The 19,062-nt window shown below is 33.8% G+C and overlaps 1 long non-coding RNA gene across 1 annotated transcript; it reads right to left on the bottom strand.

Annotated features, from left to right (window-relative positions):
• Positions 1 to 7,522: 7,522 nt before the first annotated feature.
• Positions 7,523 to 9,631, bottom strand: LOC126667014 (uncharacterized). The gene is made up of 3 exons (XR_007638041.2): positions 9,445 to 9,631; positions 8,021 to 8,095; positions 7,523 to 7,625 (listed from the first exon to the last, which is right to left on the bottom strand). It is a non-coding gene; the product is annotated as an uncharacterized LOC126667014 (long non-coding RNA).
• Positions 9,632 to 19,062: the final 9,431 nt, after the last annotated feature.

The following is a 19,062-nucleotide window of genomic DNA, read 5'->3' as shown; positions in this document are numbered from 1 at the left end:
TTGGAGTTTTGGGTTTGAACCGAGCATTTGATTTTATATGTTGTTTATATAAATTGCTAGATTTAGGTTGGAGTCTCGGTTGCCCCCGAGCAAGTTCTATACAGGTTTAATTGTGATGTTTGATTCCGCGCAACTAGCTACGGGTTTTGGTACGACCATACCCATACCCTAGCACCAGTCACGATCTCCGATTTTGGATCATGACAAAGTTGGTATCAGTGCTTTGGTTTCAAACCATGGCCTTTTTACATGTTATGTGTTTACTGTTTTATGGCATGTTAAGTTGTTGTTGTGTCTTGGGGACTACTGCGGAATTAGGATCCGTGTCTTGTCTTTTTAACGTCATCTTTTCGTTTTAAAAATTTTCCACCTTCACCTTTAGGATGTGAGTCGGTCTTTATGATATTGCTTACATGATTTTATATGATTTTGATTTTATCACTAAGGTGTTCATTGGTTGTTATGTTTTTGACTCAATGATATTGTTATTGTTGTTTGCCTTGTTTTGAGTTGTTTCATTTCATTCTTAGGAATGAATACCCGTGCTCGTGCTGCAGCTCAGCCGAATGCTGATGCTGATGATGCTATGTCTATTGAGGTTGACCAGAATGAACCTGGGGTTCAAGTTGGCAGAGGCCAGGCTGGTAGAGGTCGCGGTAGAGGGCGAGGTCACGGTGGTGCAGGTGCTTAGGCACTAGGTGTACCGCAACTACCGTTAGACACTTTTGATATGACTATGTTTTTGGCTAGAATTGCAGCTCTTCAGAATAGTCAGGTGCAACTCCAGGCGGGTCAAGTCGCCATGCAAAATCAGTATGTGATATTGGGTCAGTTGGTACAGAAGTAGATACCATAGGCTGATGGTGTTGCAGTTGGTGGCATGGGATCCACTGACATGGATTTGGTTTTGGCATATATGAAACTAAAGCCAACCGAGTTTGATGGCACCAGAGATGCCTTGGATTTTTTAGATGAAGTTGAACAGAATGCTCGACGCTTACATGCTTTAGAGAGACAGATGATCGTACTAGTTGAGATGTCTTTGAAGGATCCTGCCAAAGACTAGTTTCGCAGGGTTATTCATCCTGTGATGGTTACAACAACATGAGCAGACTTTGTGGCACAGTTCAGAGAGTTTTTCTTGCCATTTTTAGTGACAGAAGGTCACAGGGATATGTTGCTTACTCTTGCTAGAGGCAACAGGTCGGTACAGGAGTACACGACAGAGTACGTTAGGATGAGTCGTTTGCCCCAGATTTACTGATAGATCAGATGAGGGTGAATGATAGGTATGTGAAGGGCTTAGGTCCTCAGTTTGTGAGTTTGGTGACTGAGACTCACAGGGATTTCACCAGCGTGGTGGATAATGCACGCCGATTGGAGAGTTTCTTGCTACAGTTTGGAGTTATGTCTAATCCTTCTCAGAACAAGAAGGGAACTAGTGTCACTCCTAGTGTCGGGCAATAGAGTGGTAGCGGCAGCTATTATTCGAGACCTTCCCAGTTCAAGAGTAAGAAGAGCAATGATAGAAAAGGGTATCGGCCGTATTCTTACAGTTTTGGGAGTAGTGGAAACAGTCATGGTGCCGGACGCGATAATAGCGTAGGCTCTAGCGTTCCTTTTTGTCAAAAATGCAGGCACAGACACTTTTGGCAATGCCAGTTTGCTCTGGGCGGTTGTTTCTCTTGTGGCCAGCAGGGTCATTTCTCCAAGCAATGCCCGATTTTGGGGCAGCAGATGTCTACTGCGAGTGTGGCGCAACCATTTCATCAGCAGCAAAGACCTGTATTTTCTCATTCGGTGGGGTATTTTCAACCCACCACTTCTTTTGGTGGCTAGCGAGGCCGTGGTTTAGGAGGACGAGATTTTGGTGGCCGTGGTAATGGTGGTCGAGGTACTAGCAGTTATGGTACTGGTTAGTCTTTGCAAGAGCAGGGTCAGGGTCAAGCTAGAGTTTTTGCTTTGACTCCTCAGGATGCTCGTACATCCAATGCCGCGGTGCAAGGTATTATTCTGATATCTTCTGCCGATGCTTTAGTGTTGTTTGATGCGGGTGCAACCCATTCTTTTGTGTCTGCTTGTTTTGTTGAGAAGTTGGGTGTGACACCCTCTCGTTTATTTGAGCCGTTGTCTGTATCTACACCCATGTCTGATGGTGTAGTGGTGGATGTTGTCTATCCATCATGCTCTGTGATTATCCATAGTAGAGAGTTTCCTGCTGATTTGATTTTGCTTGACGTGCTTTCTTTTGATGTGATTTTGGAGATGGACTGGCTTTCATGCCATTATGCTTTGATCATCTACCGAGAGAAGTTGTTTGTGTTTCAGATTCAGGGTGACTTGCCTTTTTCTTTCCAAGGGGAGAAGGCAGAGGCGCCTAAGAATCTGATTCCCCCCTTCAAGGCAAAGAGGATGTTAGGCAAGGGTTGCTAGAGTTTCTTAGCTGTGGTTCATGATGTTAAGGCAGACAATAGTGATGTGCATAGTGTTTCGATAATGAATGAGTTCACTGATGTGTTTACAGAGGAGTTACCTGGATTACCACATGATCGTGATATCGAGTTCTGTATCGATGTTGTTCCTGGTACGACTCCTATTTCGATACCGCCGTATCGAATGGTTCCTGCTGAGCTGAAAGAGTTGAAGGAACAATTGTAAGAGTTTTTGGATAGTGGTTTTATCAGGCCGAGTATTTCTCCATGGGGTGCTCCTTTTTTGTTTTTTTAAGAAGAAGGATGGTTCCTTTCGGCTGTATATTGATTACAGACAGTTGAACAAGGTCAAGTCAAGAACAAATATCCTCTTCCTCACATTGATGACTTGTTTGATCAGTTGCAAGGTGAAAAATGTTTCTCTAAGATTGATTTGAGGTCTGGGTATCATTAGCTTCAGATTCGGGATGTCGATGTGCCTAAGACTGCTTTTCGTACGCGTTATGGGCACTTTGAGTTTCTGGTTATGTCTTTTGGGCTGACTAATGCACCATCAACATTTATGGACATGATGAACTAGGTTTTCATGCCGTGTTTGGATCAGTTTGTTATCATCTTCATTGATGACATTCTGATTTATTCTCGGAGTGAGGAGGAGCATGCTTTCCACTTAGGACTATAATACAGACTTTGCGTGAGCATCAGTTGTATACTAAGTTATCAAAGTGGGAGTTCTGGTTGGATCAAGTTACCTTCTCAGGGCACATGGTGTCGAAGGATGGGATCAAGATTGATCCGAAGAAGATTCAGGCAGTTATGGATTGGCAGAGGCCTAGATCAGTTACTAAGATCATGAGTTTTCTCAGGTTGGCTGGCTACTACCGTCGTTTTGTGCAGGATTTTTCTCGGATATCTGCACCATTGATGAAGCTGACGTAGAAGGGTGTTAGGTTTGAGTGGTCAAATAAGTGTGAGGCGAGCTTTATGAAGCTCAAGAAGATTTTGACTACAACTCCTGTTTTAGCTTTTCCGGCATTGAGGGCTTTACCATGCATTGTGATGCTTCACAGATTGGTGTGGGTTGCATTTTGATGCAACATGGTCGGATGATTGCCTATGCTTCTCGTCAGCTGAAGAAAGATGAGGTGAATTATCCTACTCATGATCTGGAGTTGGCGGTTGTGGTTTTTGCTTTGAAAATTTGGAGGCATTATTTGTATGGTGCGACTTGTGAGGTATTTACTGACCATAAGAGTCTGAAGTACATCTTTGATCAGCATGAGTTGAATCTGAGACATCGAAGATGGTTAGAGTTACTAAAGGACTATGATTGTACCATTCAGTATCATCTAGGCAAGGCTAACGTGGTAGCCGATGCTCTGAGTCGCAAGTCTTTGGGCAGTTTAGCTCATATTTCTGAGGTTGGGCGTAGACCCATGGTTCGCGAGTTGCATAGTTTATTTTCTTTAGGATTCCGTTTTCGGGTTTCTCCAAGAGGCAGTTTATTGGCACAGTTGCAAGTGCAACCTGTTTTGATTGATAGGATCAAAGCTTTATAAGCTGAGGATCCACAATTGAAACGGATCATGGATGAGGTTTAGCAGGATGGTAATTCTGAGTTGGTGTCTGTGGATGGAGTTCTGAGGCATGGTTCGAGATTGTGTGTTCTAGATTCATATGGTTTGAGGGACTAGATTCTGGAGGAAGCACACAAGTCTGGTTATAGTGTTCATCCGAGTTCTACTAAGATGTACCATGATCTCAAGGGTACTTATTGGTGGAGCGGAATGAAAAAAGATGTTGCGGAGTTTGTGTCTAAGTCTTTGACTTGTCAGAAGGTTAAGTTGGAACATATGAGACCATTTGGCTATTTATAACCACTACTTATTCCTCAGTGGAAGTGGGAGCGGATCGCTATGGATTTTGTAGTTGGTTTACCACGTACTCGGTAGGGGTACGATTCGATTGGTGATAGTCGACCGTACGACTAAGTCGGCTCATTTCCTTCCGATCAAGGTTTCGTATTCTGCTTTGAGATTGGCTCAGTTGTACATCGACATGCTTGTCAGTTTGCATGGTGTACCAGTTTCAATTGTTTCATACAGAGGTTCAGTTTTCACTTCTCGGTTTTGGAAGGCATTGCATGAATCTTTGGGTTCTTGGTTGGATTTCAGACGTCGGAGGATATGCTCAGTATGTGTGTTCTGAACTTTCAGGATAGCTGGGATACTCATTTGTTGTTGATTGATTTTTTCTACAATAACAATTATCATGCGAGTATTAAGATGACACCTTACGAGGCTTTGTATGGTCTCAAGTGTCGATCTCCAATCTGTTGGGAGGAGGTTGGCGAACGTAAGTTGTCTGGTGCTGAGATTATTCAGATTACCACGGAGAAGGTACCGTTGATCAAACGGAGGTTGAAGACTGCTTTTAGTCGGCATAAGAGTTACGCTGATCCTAAGCGTAAGGACATTGAGTTTGAGGTTGGTGACTTTGTGTTCCTTCGGGTTTCGCCCATGAAAGGCGCGGTTCATTTTGGTGTTAAGGGGAAGTTAGAACCAAGATATGTGGGTCCGTATGAGATCATCGAGCGTATTGGAGCGGTGGATTATAAGTTGGCTTTGCCGCCAGATATGTCGTTGGTTCACCCAGTGTTTTACATTTCCATGTTGCGGAAGTGTATTTCCGATCCTTCTCACGTGATTGTACCGCAGAGTGTCGAGATTGACCATGAGTTGTCTTACGAGGAGCAGCCTGTTGAGATTGTTGATACGTAGGTGCGTAAGTTGCGAAATAAGGAGATTCTGATGGTCAAAGTCCTTTGGCGGAACCATTCTTTTGAAGAGTGCACTTGGGAGGCCGAATCTGAGATGAGGAATCACTATCCTTTTCTTTTTTCTAGAGGTATGATAGATTGCCTTATATAATTTTTATGATTCGTATGTGTGTTATTCGTTTACTTGAGCTATCTGTGTTATCGTGTTAAATTCAAGGATGAATTTTAAATAAGTAAGGGAGAATGGAATATCCCGTATTTGTTCTGGCTTTTTCCATTGAGCTTTCGGTAATTATTGAGTCGTTCGTTGTTTCGGTCGTGGTTCGTTTCGCGTTCAATTTGGGTTGAGTCGGTTTGGCCCATAAATTACTTAAGTTCATATTAAGTCCATGCAAGTGTTAGCCCATGCAAGAGTAAGTCCATGCAAGTGTTGGCCCATGAAATTGTTTTAATTCAGCCATGCAATGGACATGTCTCCCTTTAAGCAAATATGAAAACAGCAGCTCGTATTTTATGCTGTGATGATTTCCTTTTTTATTTTTTCTTTAGTATTTAAAACCGTTTTTAACCCCAATTCTTTACACTCTCATCCAGCAAACCCTAGCCGCCACATCCTTCATCGAAATCTCTGAAAATCATACATCTTAACCCTCTCGTTTTGCTGCAAATCGGTAAGAGTTCATCGTTCATTTCTGCTTATGTATTCATTAGTATTGCTTTTGTATTTTGATCTGCTCTTCTTCGTTTTAGCATGGAATCGAGTTCCGTTAGTTTGTGGCAGTAGTTAAGTCAATCCTCTTCGATCCCAAAGTTTCAAAACTGAATTCGGTACGTAAAATCCTCTCTGTTTTAGCACCGTAATAGTTTAGGTGCAATATCGTCACATCGCTTCCCTAACTTATACGTAATGCGTCGAGTCCTAATCGCTTTTAGTCTCATTTCGTTCTATCTTTATTTATCGATCTTCGATACTAACTCTATACTGCTTTAGGTTTACGACTTAAACCCTAAACCTATAAGTCTAACTCCGTATATCAAAACCCTAATTATAAATTTCATGTTCTAAGTCCAAATTTCCCGTTTCCGGAGTCCGTAGGTCAAAATCAAGTTGAGACACTTCGCGTCGGGTCTCGAGACGCTATTCCCGCTTTGAAACAGGCTTGTCATGCCTTGCCAAGCCTTCCTCACGCCGTGAGAGGTCCCCTCACGTCGTGAGGACGTGGTTTCCGACTCTAATCACGATATCGAAGTGTTCCCGACGTGTTTCCGACCTCCTTTCACATACTCATCAACCAAACAACACTTCAAACAATCAAAAACCTAATAAAAACACTTAAAATGAATCGAATACGCGATAACGGTACGGTTTCGCCGCAACCTAATGTTTATATCAAAATCCCATCAAATTAAACTAAACAAACCTTAAAACAATTGGCTCACCTTGATAGCCCTTTGATTTAGGATCATTTTGCAACAAAAACCGTCAAATTCGGACGAGAAACGAAAAACCTATATGTTGCCAAAGTTTAACGATGAAAAGTTAAGGTTTTGGGTTCTGTAACTTCAAAATGAAGTTGACGAAGATGATTATATATTGGTTAAAGTACCACTTGGTTCAAGCAGTTCAATCTCGTACTTTAACTCAATTTCTTAAATAACGTTTGAGTGCAATTTTAAAACAGTCTCGTAATTACACGAAACTTTACCGATAATTTCTTAAAATAATTTTACGGACAACGGCATAAAAATTGTTAGCTCGGGACCTACATTTTATTTAATTTTAATTTTCTTAGCCTTTTCTTAGTCCCGCTAATATCCACTCTAACGAATAATAATTACCAAATAAAATATCATTCCGCGATCAACTTAATAAACTTATTCCGACTATAATTCTCAATTCAAATTCCATTTCCGACCTACTTGACCTAATTTTTGTAAATTAGGAAACGTGGCACGATCTAATATCATAAAAATTTATGGGTTACTACAAGAACAGCCAGGGAATCTGTCACGACCCAATTTCATGGATCGCGACCGGCGCTAGGGTATGGTCGTACCAAAACCCATAGCAAGCCTCGCAGATAACCTTATATACAAATAAACCTGCAAGAAAACCACTGCTCGGCGGCAACCGAGACTCCAACCTAAGTCTAACAGTTTATACAACAGTTCTAATATCATAACTCGATAATAATCCGAAACTGTGAATCAATGCCTCAAATATAATAATCCAATGTAACATGCCAAAGTATAATAATATAAAAGTCATACCACTACGACAAACCAAAGTATAATAATCAAACACTATACTAGTTCTACTGCGGTCTAAGAGTTTAAAACAACAGACTAGTTTTATTGACATAAAAACCTCCAAGAATCAAGAATCGGAGTGGACCAGCTTTCAAATCATAAACCTGGAAAATTTGGGAAAACAACGGGGTCAGATGTACTGAGATGAGTTCGCAATACTATTTACATTTATTAAGTTTAAAACCCTTAAATCAAAACCTTTTATACTGATATAATATAATTATGGAAAACATTATTGAAATGATCCCAGCGTAAGTATGACATAGCATACTGATAAACCCAGAGTGGACGGGAACATATCCTCGTCATACACCAGCGTAAGCAAGACTTTAGTCTGCCGATCCCAGAGTACTTACCGGTGCACACAGTCTCGATACAAGCCTATCGAGTAGCTCGTTTCAATACAGATCCATAATCGCTTAAAACAGTTCAAAGACATTTATAATACTAAAATAAGATGCAGTACTTAATAAAGCGGTAAATAGCACTACAAACTCACTGCTTGCTTATCCACGTGAAATCTTGGCAAACAGCTAACCCTGCGTAGACTCCGAAGCACGAGCAGTCGACGGGTCTAAAACAATGTATAAGTTAAAATCCATACAACCCCTAACTCTAAGAATACTAGACACCACATAGGACTAACATCTTGAACACAACCAAAGTATAACCCAAGTAAGGTAAACATCTATGTACCAAACAAACCAAAGAATTCATATCATTCACTTTAAACAATTTAGGCAAATTAGCTTAGATGAGTTCGTATCCATAAAAACAAAACCGAAGTCCTTTTCATAACTTAAATAGTTCTTTTAAACCAAAGAGTTTCCCAGAGTAGTGTGTTAGCCTTAACTGCAGTATAGCTCAACACAACATGTCGGGCGACACAAGTCTAACACGACCCAACCATAAGCCAAAGTGAAAACCAGAGTTTAAAACCAATCCTTAAATAAAACCAAAGTCATTTGAAAATAAGAACTCAATCCATAGCTTAACAATGCCAACCGTAAAAGCAATAAATCATATAGCTTGCCAACACTTGGCAAGTTTTACCCAAGGTATAAATCACTTAAAAATGCCACTTTAAATACAATTAATAGGATTTAAACACCTGTTAAAGATTTAAACTCAAATCTAAAATATTAACTTAGATAGTCATATCACCTTTGTAAAATTCACTATAACTTATATACCGTAACAACCACTGATTTTTAAAACGACCCAAGGTAAACTATCATTTTATAAATGTCCAAAATAGTTTATAAAAATGTATTTCCAGCCATTAAAAATTTGATCAAAATCAAAATTAAGCCAAAGCACTCAAATAATCAAATTTGGCAATTTTGCCGAAAATTGCCTAAACTAGCCAAACGATTCAAAACCAACAATTGATGAACCAAAATATGTTACTAATGATTTGAAAACATCAAAATATCATATAGAAAATATTAGATCAGTAGATATAGCATTTGAAAACCATTTTGCAATCGTAGCGTTTAACTTTCATAGAATTGTCAATTTCGCAAATCGCTGAGATTTTACAACACAAACCAATTTCAATTCTCATTTACAAATAAAAACTTTTTATATCAGTAGCTATTGATATAAGAACACTTAATTATCAATCAATTTGGATTCAACCATTTAAGTAATTCATTAAACGAATCCAATACGCACAAGTCTAGAAATCGCCTATTCATTGTTTAATTACACCAATTCGTTATTGAATCATGCCAAACACTTTCCAAAACTTATAACATCAGATCATATATGTATAACCCATCATTTAATCATATAAGATCAGTAGCTTAAACATAGCATATCAATAACAACGATTCAATCCATCAAAATCCTATATTATGCATTTATAGGCAAAATCACACAACAACGAATCCATAAATCAATTAGGAGTAAACACATTACCTAAGAATGATGAACAAGATTATAATTGATGTATTAACCCAAGGTTCAAAGGGCTGGACCGAAATCAATTGGATCCACAAGCCACCAGCGAAGAACACAACGTAGAAATCGCGTAGATCTTGCGAGTATGATGAAAAATCAAGTTCTTAGCGTAATGAATCGCATCCGGGCTTGTTAGAACAAAGGAAATGTGTTTTTTATATGAAGATATTCGTTTTAGGGTTTGTGGAAAAGAAAAGGGGGCTGCTCACATGAAAATATGCGTCTACTTATAGACTTATGCGGGCTTTACATGGGTTTTGATAAAAACCACGATTTAGTTATCATTTTGAGAGTTAGAAGCATCCAAACAACGTGAAAATTGTACTCATGCTAGAAAATACTCTTGTGAACAACATATTCAAAAATGGGCCTGATCCAACATTTCAATTGGGAGATATCAACGTTTTACTAAAACAGGGCAGTTCTGGAAAACATGTGAATACTGTTTTGATAGATACCCGAAAATAAATTGAATCAACATCAAACACATACGAGATCATGGGATACATATAAGACACTCAAAAAGACACTACCAAGGTATCACAAGTGTTACTTCTAACATATAACCATTCAAAATCAAGTTCGAAACATAACAAGAAAAATGTTGAAATGCAAAATAATAACGAATGCAAGAAAACAACCAATTTATAACGATAACCAAACTGACAAATTAAGTTTGAAAACACGGGGTATTATAGAATCGAGATTCCCAGGGCTGCTGCACGCCCAGCGTGCTGTGCGGGCGCACAACATTGCTGTGCGGGCGCACAACAACAATTTGCTATGCGCCCGTGCGGACGCAGCAGGAGGCTGTGCAACCGCACAGCCTGTGATCGATGGGGGGGGGGGATTTTAGGGTTTTTCAACCTGACTTGGTCTGACATGTTTATGTAATCCGAAAATAACTTAAACAGACTTCGAAAAGTGAACTAGGAGGTTAATAAGGTTAAACTGTTTTTGAATAGTAAGAGGTGTTCGGTTTAATAAAACCCTGTGACGTTTTAATTAAACCATACATTAATCAATGGATTAATGCTAATGGATTATGACTTTGTACCGAGAATGGTAATTGAGTTTGAACGAGATATCCTAAGTTGGGATTAGTTCAAACATTATAAGTTATGTTTTGGTTTATATTGTCTATACATGATATGTGTGCGGCGTTTTGATTATGTCTAGATGCAACGAGTGTCAATCCGCTGAGTCAAGACACCGAGGTGTTTGACTAGTGAACTATCAGGAGCATACGTTTTAAGAGCGGGTTCTGTGAGTTTACTTTGTGGTTCTTTACTTTTGAATATTTATATTTGAACTGTTTTAAAAAAAAATCGCACTAGTATAGTTGAAAATGAAAGATCCAATTGGAACAAGCTTCCTATTGGTTGTCAATAGCACTGTGTGATCACCAGTAGTACGATAGATACGAGACTGTGTCGGACATAGAGGTCCGTTAAGTCATTGAGCGTTGGAAGTGCTAGCGACCCTGACTTAACAGTCTGAAGACGACGAAACGGTTACGGTCACAGGTAACATTGTGATGGAAGTTTCACGGTTACGGTCCAGACACCCGACTTAGACGGCAGTGATTCAGCTCACGATCTAAGGCCCATGTTGTGTAGGTTGAGACCCATATAATTGTGTAACTTGTAGGGTTTCATCTGGATCAAGTAATTGGTAATATTTTATATAAACAAATGTTTTATATGTATGCGATTTGAATATTCAACTGTAAATGTGTAAACTCACTCAGAAATATTTATATTTCTGACCTTCCCCATTCTTCACCTTTCAGGTTATGAAGTACGAGGTTGGACTTCCACAATAATTCCGGAGGTCGTCGTCTGTATCTATAGAGCTGCAAGTAGTTAGGTACCGGGAAGTCTGTCTTTCTGTTTACAGTAGTTCAAACTATTTTAATAAACTCTGATTTGAACTACTGTATAAGATATATGTTTTAAAAGCTGTGTGATATCTAAAATGCTTTGACCAGTCATTTAATGAGGTACACTGGTCTTTGATAATAGCATTTTAGCATTGTATTGGAAACAGAGTAGGTACGTCATAAGAGAATGATGTTTACGCTCTGGTTTGTGAACGCGTTTTAAGAAAAGGTTTTAAAGTGTTTCCGCAACGAGGTTGCGAACCTTTTTATGTTTTAAATGCAAAAAAATTGTAAAGGTTTTTAAGGCTTGCTACGGGTTTCGGAGCAATCACTCTCATTCTCAAGCGCCAGTCTCGGCTCGAGTTTCGAATGGAAATCGAGTCGTGACAATTGTTTTACAATGTTTTTCCGAAAACGTTTTATGCATGATTATATATTTGATTTGCAAAAACGTTTTACTCGTTTTTAGGCTTGATACGGGTTCCGGAATAACCACTCGTGTTCTCTAGCACCGGTCTCGGTCCTCGATTTTGGGTCGTGACAATTACATACAATTTTAAATTATTTTTAAGTTGAAATATTAATTGGCGAACTAAAACTTTGTTTAGAAAATAAAATTTGAATTAGATCAAGTGGTTGTGACTTAGAATAAAAGTATTTTGTTATAAGTAATAAGCCTAATGTCTTAAAAAACCCCGACCTTTTAACCCCTTTTCAATCATACCATGACGTTGAAAATTTGTCAATTTTACCCGATTTTGCATTTTTGTGTGTCAATTGTACCCTGAAAAATTAAATTAACGTCTTTTGCGTTTGGAAATTTGTTTAAAACATTCTACATGTCTCACATATATTAATTGTATATTTTTAAAATTTATTTAAATTTAGTTAAATTAATTAAGAATTTAAATTAGTGTTAATTTGATTATGGTTTTTAGTTAGTTTTTAAAAATAAAGGACTTATTTGTACTTTTTTGAATAAAAAATAATTTAATTTCATGTTTAGACTTAATTAATTGAATGATTTCATCATTTAAGTAAAAAAATTAACAAAAATTAAAATATTGGGGTACAATTGAAAACGGAAAATTTAATGGGTAAAATTGACAAATTTTCAACGTCGGGGTGAAATTGAAAAAAAGTTTAAAGGTGAGGGGTTTTTGAGTGATTATGCCTAAGTAATAATTATACTTTTTTTAATAATAATTTTTTTTATTTTCACCAAAATCTAATCTACCACTTTTTAAGATATAATCATTTTATATTTTAATTTTATTTTTTAGTTTTATTTTGTTATTTATTCATGATACAACTACATTAGCTACTTATTTAACTGTGAAGTAACGTTAATTTATGTGATAATCAATTTATTGTTTGTTTTATATTTTTTAGCTTATAACATATATATGTAAAATATTCTAAATATGGTAAACAAATGTTAAGTATAAAAAAACATATAGTATTTCAAATTAACAAAAAAATAACTAGTTATGAATAAGAAACAAACTAAATTAACTTAATATATTTATGTTTAAAATAATAATTTAATAAATTATTTTGTAATAAGTAAAAAACAATAACAACTTCGTTAATGAATATTGTTTAAGATTTTCGACTTTATTTTTAATGGAAAATTTAACAACAAACTTGGTTTATCCAAATATATAATGATGCATATCACTAATTAACTAAAATAAATTAATTGTTTAATCCTAACTTGTCTCCATGCCAAAAATGTAACAGTAGCCAACAGAAACCATAACAAATAGATTGATATCTCTCAAACTATTTAAGAGCAAAACATGTACGACTCCTTAAGTGAAAATAATTTTAAATATTTTCTCATTCTGTTCAAAATACAAAAAGTAAGAAGGAGAACACCCAACATACAATATAAAACTTTCGACATGTACGTTAATAATAAATGGAAACAACAATCGCAAGAAAAATTATAATCACCATATTCGTATTGTTTATATGTATAGAGGTTGGAGAGTCTTGGAAATGGCAATGGAAGTTTAGTCATAACGATGTAGATAATGCTTGTTACAAAGATTGTCATTCACAATGTGTGAACCACATAAGGTCTAACAATCCTATAGTTTGCGAGAAACAATGCAAGTTGGTTTGTCAATCTGGAAAACATGGTGGATTTGACAATGACAAATCTAAATTACCGAAAGGGAATCTGTCAAAGGCTACAAGTTATTCAAGAGAATCAACTTCTGACACTACAAATGATAGAAAAAAGATGAAAATGAAGCAAATACACCTAGATCATCATTGGGACAAAAATAAAAGTTAAAAAATTGTAATCTGCAAGAAAAGGAATGAGTATGTTCAGGTTAAATATCTAACAGAAGTTAAAATACCTAAAAAATTATATCAGGCTTTTGACAAAAAATTTATACAAAAAACACGGTTGAACAAATTCTTAATAATGTTTATAAAATTATAAAATAATATAGGTTAGTTATATGAAAAGATAAGGCCAAATCTCTCAAAATGACTAAAAGGATTTTATGTATACGAAAGACAGTCCATGTCTAATGTACTGGAAAATGGAAATCCTAACAAATCTTAAAGCATCCTCAAAATCAAAACGAAAGTCCACTGTATTTTTAATATTTGGAGCAAGTTTTTTCCACATAGAAGAGGTCCAATCTTCAAATTTAAGGAGTTTTGGGGCAAACCTTCATTTTAGATTAAAATTGTAAAATTTTAGCATCTCAATTTAAAAATGTACAAGTGGATGATGCCTATCTAAAAAAATACGGTTAAAGTGCGTTGAGATCAAAACATGTTTAATTTACTAACTGTAATTTTTCTGTAACAATCATTGTTCAATGCAACTTGTTTAAAAATATTCAAATGCACCAAATTTATTATTCAATCAAAACAAAATTAAATATTTCAATAATTTATTTTGAGATATAAAAATAGATAATTTTCAAATTTTAAGGAAAACTAGCGAGATTTATAATTTCTTAAGAAGCTAATTATGGTTGATGATGGTAATACAAATGATGAGGAATTTTTTTGAGTTAATTTTTTTGTTTTTTGTTTTTTGTTTTTCATTATTCATTGTTAATTAATGTTATTCAACTTTAAATTTTAAAAGAGGTTTGTTATTATATTGATAATTCGTTCATGAGTATGTTTGAAAAACGAGAAAAAAAAAATGCTAAACAAGAGATATTATAGAAAACCATTTAAAAAAAATAAAGAGGCAAATATAAAAAAAATTAAAAGAAAAATATGAAAATTAAATTCATAAATCAAAAAAATAGGATTATGAAACCATACAATTTACTTTTAAATTGATAAATTTATTTGTAATTTCAATAATTAATTTTTGTATTTTTTATATTATCCCACGCATTACTCAGAACTAGTCTGTAATTAAAAAGGCTAGTTTTGGTGTTAAATACTCTATAACAATTAGAATTTTAATTTTTTATTAAGTTGAAATATTTGTTGGCGAGTTAAAATTTTGTTTAAAACATAATTTTTTTTAAAAGAATTAGACCAAGTGATTGTGACTTGACGAAATAGTTTTTTATTAGTAATACTAGAAAATCTGTTTTTTGCGACGGAAACATCCGTCACAAATCCATCACAAACTGCCATTTTTGGCTGATTTGTGACAGATTTTTGTCCGTCACAATTTTGGGCGCCACAAACAATTTATGACGGGAAATGAAATCCGTCGCAAATTTATGACGGAAAATTCCGTCATAAAATCCATTGATCAACATTTAATAATCTGCCACTAAATTAGTGACGGCATTTCCGTCACAAATCTGTCACTAATTAGTGATGGATTAAAAGCGTGATGGATAAATCTATACAATTCCGTCACATCACTAATTAGTGATAAATTTGTGACAGATTGAAATTAGTAACGAATAAATTTGTCACTTATTAGTGATAGATTAATTACTGATGAATCTTTATTGGTGATAGATATTTAATCTATCACTAAATTAATTATATATAATTTAAATTATTTTTAAGTTGATATATTAATTGGTGAACTAAAACTTTATTTAGAAAATAAAAATTTGAACAAAAATATAGATTAAGTGATTGTGACTTGGTGATATAGTTTCTTTTTTATAAGTAATACGTATAATTCTTTTAACTATAATTTTTTTATTTTCACCAAAATCTAATTCTACCACTTATTAAGATATAGTCATTTTATGTTTTAGTTTTATTTTATTATTTATGCATGGTAAAACTACATTAGCTAATAAGGGGCCGTTTGGTTCAAAGTTGGAAATCAGAATGGGAATGGGAATAAGAAGGAATGAGAATGGGAATGATTATTTTCATTTTTTGTTTGTTTCAAAATGAGTGTGGGAATGGAAATGGATAAAATTTAATAAAAATAATTATTTATTATTTATTAAAAATATTTTTTATATAAAAAAGATTTTAAAAAGATTTTAATTTTTTTTTAAAATTTTTAAATTTTTTCAAATTTTTTTTAATTTCTTTTTAAGAAATTAAAAAATTATTTTAAAAAAATAAAATTATTTTTTATTATTTTAAGTATATTTTTTAAAATAAATATTTTAAAATAATTTTTTAATAATTATATATTGATTATTTATTATTAAAATATTTTGTTAAAGTTTGATTCCCGTTTCCAAAGTGCATTCCCATGGGGTAGGGGAGAATGGGTGATTCCCATTGAAAAGGTAATCACATTCCCATTCCCTAATACACTTTGACAAAATAAACACAAACAATGGGAGTATTTTCATTTCCATTCTCATTCTCTCTTTTTTTGGCGAACCAAACGGCTCCTAAATAATGTTAATTTATGTAACAATTCATTTGTTGTTTTGTTTTATATTTTTTAGATATATATATATATATATATGTGTATATACACATATATACACACATATATATATATATATATATATATATATATATATATATATATATATATATATATATATATATATATATATACAAAGGTCAAGTATGAGAAAACATAAAGATTTTTCAAATTAACAAAAAAATAACTACTTATGAATAAGAAACAAATTAAATTAACTTTATATTTTTATTTTTAAAACAATAAATTGAACAATTATTTTATAATAAGTAAAAAAACAATAACAACTTCGTTAATGAATATTGTTTAAGATTTTTGACTTTATTTTTAGTTAAAAATTTGACAACAAACTGGATTTATCCAAATGCATAATGGTGTATATCAATAATTAACTAAAATAAATTAATTGTTTAATCCAAACTTGTCTCCATGCCAAAAATGTAACAATAGCCAACAAAAATCATAACAAATAGATTGATATCTCTCAAACTATTTAAGAACAAAACATGTACGACTCCTTAAGTGAACATAATTTTTAAATATTTTCTCATCCTGTTCAAAATATAAAAAGTAAGAAGGACAACACCCAACATACAATATAAAACTCTCGACACGTACGTTAAAAATAAATGGAAGCAACAATCGCAAGAAAAATTATAATCACCCTATTTGTGATGTTTATATGTATAGAGGTTGGAGAGTCTTGGAAATGGCAATGGAAGTTTAGTCGTAATGATATAGATAACGCTTGTTACAAAGATTGTCATTCACAATGTGTGAGCCGCATCATGTCTAACAATCCTGTAGTTTGCGAGACACAATGCAAATTGGTTTGTCAATCAGGGAAACATAGTGGATTTGACAATGACAAATCTAAATTACCGAAAAGAAAACTTTCAAAGGCTACAAGTTATCCAAGAAAATTCACTTCTGACACTACAAATGATAGAAAAAAAGATGGAAATCAAGCAAATGCACCTAGAACGTCATTGGGACGAAAATAAAAGTTAAAAAGGTGGTAATCTGCAAAAAAAAGGAATGAGTATGTTCGGGTCAAATATCTAACAGAGCAAAAATACCTGAAAAAATATATCAGGCTTTTGATTACATATTTATACAAGAAGCGCGGTTGTACGATTTTTAATTAATATTTATAAAATTGTATAGGTTAGTAGTTATATGAAAAGTTAAGGCCAAATCTCTCAATAAATGACTAAATGGATTTTATGGACACGAAAGACAGTCCATGTTTAATGTACTGGAAAATGGAGATCCTAACAAATCTCAATGAATCCTCAAAATTACAACCAAAGTCCATTGTATATTTAATATTTGGAGGAAGCTCTTTCCACATAGAAGAGGTCCAAGCTTCAAATTTAAAGAGCCTTGGGGCAAACCTTCATTTTAGATTAAAATTGTAAAATTTTAACATCTCAATTTTAAAATGTATAAATGGTTGTCTATCTTAAAAAAATATGGTTAAAATGTATCGAGACCAAAACATGTTTGAATCACTAATTGTAATTTTTCTGTAACAATCATAGTTCAATGCAAGTTGCTTAAAAATATTTAAATGCACCAAATTTATTATTCAATCAAAATAAAATTAAATATTTCAATAATTAACTTTGAGAAATAAAAGTAGATAAATTTCAAATTTTAAGAGAAACCACCGAGATTTATAATTTCTTAAAAAGCTAATTAAAATTATGGTTGATGGCAATACAAATGATGAGGAATTTATTTTTCGGTTAATTTTTTTGTTTTTCATTCTTCATTGTTAATTAATGTCATTCAACTTTAAGTTTTAAGATAGGGTTATTATTGGATTGATAATTCGTTCATCAGTACGTTTGATAAAGGAGAAAAAATTGCTAAACAAGAGATATTAAAAAAAAACCATTTAAAAAAATATAGAGGCAAATACAAATAAATTTAAAAATAAATATGAAAATTAAAATCATAAATAAAAAAATAGGATTGTGAAACCATACAATTATTTTAAATTGATAAATTTATTTGTAATTTAAATATTACTTTTTATATTTTTTTATATTAGCTCACTCATTACTCAGGACTATCTGTAATTAAGAAGGCTAGTTTTGGTGTTAAATATCCTATAACAATTAGAATTTTAAATTTTTATTAAATCGAAATATTTGTTGGCGAGTTAATTTATTTTTTGGAACATAAAATTTGAAAAACAATTAGATCAAGTGATTGTGACTTGACGGAATAGTTTTTTTATTAGTACTACAAGAAAACCTACTCTTTGTAACGGAAACGTCCGCCACAAATCCATCACAAACTGCTATTTTTGGCTGATTTTTGACTGATTTTTGTCTGTAACAATTTTGGGCACCACAAACACTTTGTGACAGAAAGTTCCGTCACAAAATCCATTGGTCAAGATTGAATAATCTGTCACTAATTTTCCGTCACAAATCCGTCACTAATTAGTGATGGATTAAAAGCGTAATGGATAAATCTATACAAATCCGTCACTAATTAGTGACAAATTTGTGACAGATTGAAATTAGTGACGAATAAATTTGTTACTTATTAGTGATAGATTACTAACGAATCTTTATTAGTGAGAGATATTTAATCTATCAATAAATTAATTATACACAATTTTAAATTATTTTTAAGTTGAAATATTAATTGGCGAACTAAAATTTTGTTTAGAGAACAAAATTTGAACAAAAATTTAGATCAAGTGATTGTGAATTGGTGAAATAGTTTTTTTTTTATAAGTAATACCTTTAATTTTTTTAACTATATTTTTTTAATTTTCACTAAAACCTAATTCTACAACTTCTTAAGATATAGTCATTTTATA

This window comes from Mercurialis annua, linkage group LG2 (assembly GCF_937616625.2).
Source record: "Mercurialis annua linkage group LG2, ddMerAnnu1.2, whole genome shotgun sequence".
In the NCBI taxonomy this organism is placed as follows: domain Eukaryota; kingdom Viridiplantae; phylum Streptophyta; class Magnoliopsida; order Malpighiales; family Euphorbiaceae; genus Mercurialis; species Mercurialis annua.
The sequence above is the reverse complement of the archived record's forward strand: the minus strand, read 5'-3'. Positions and strand labels throughout refer to the sequence as shown.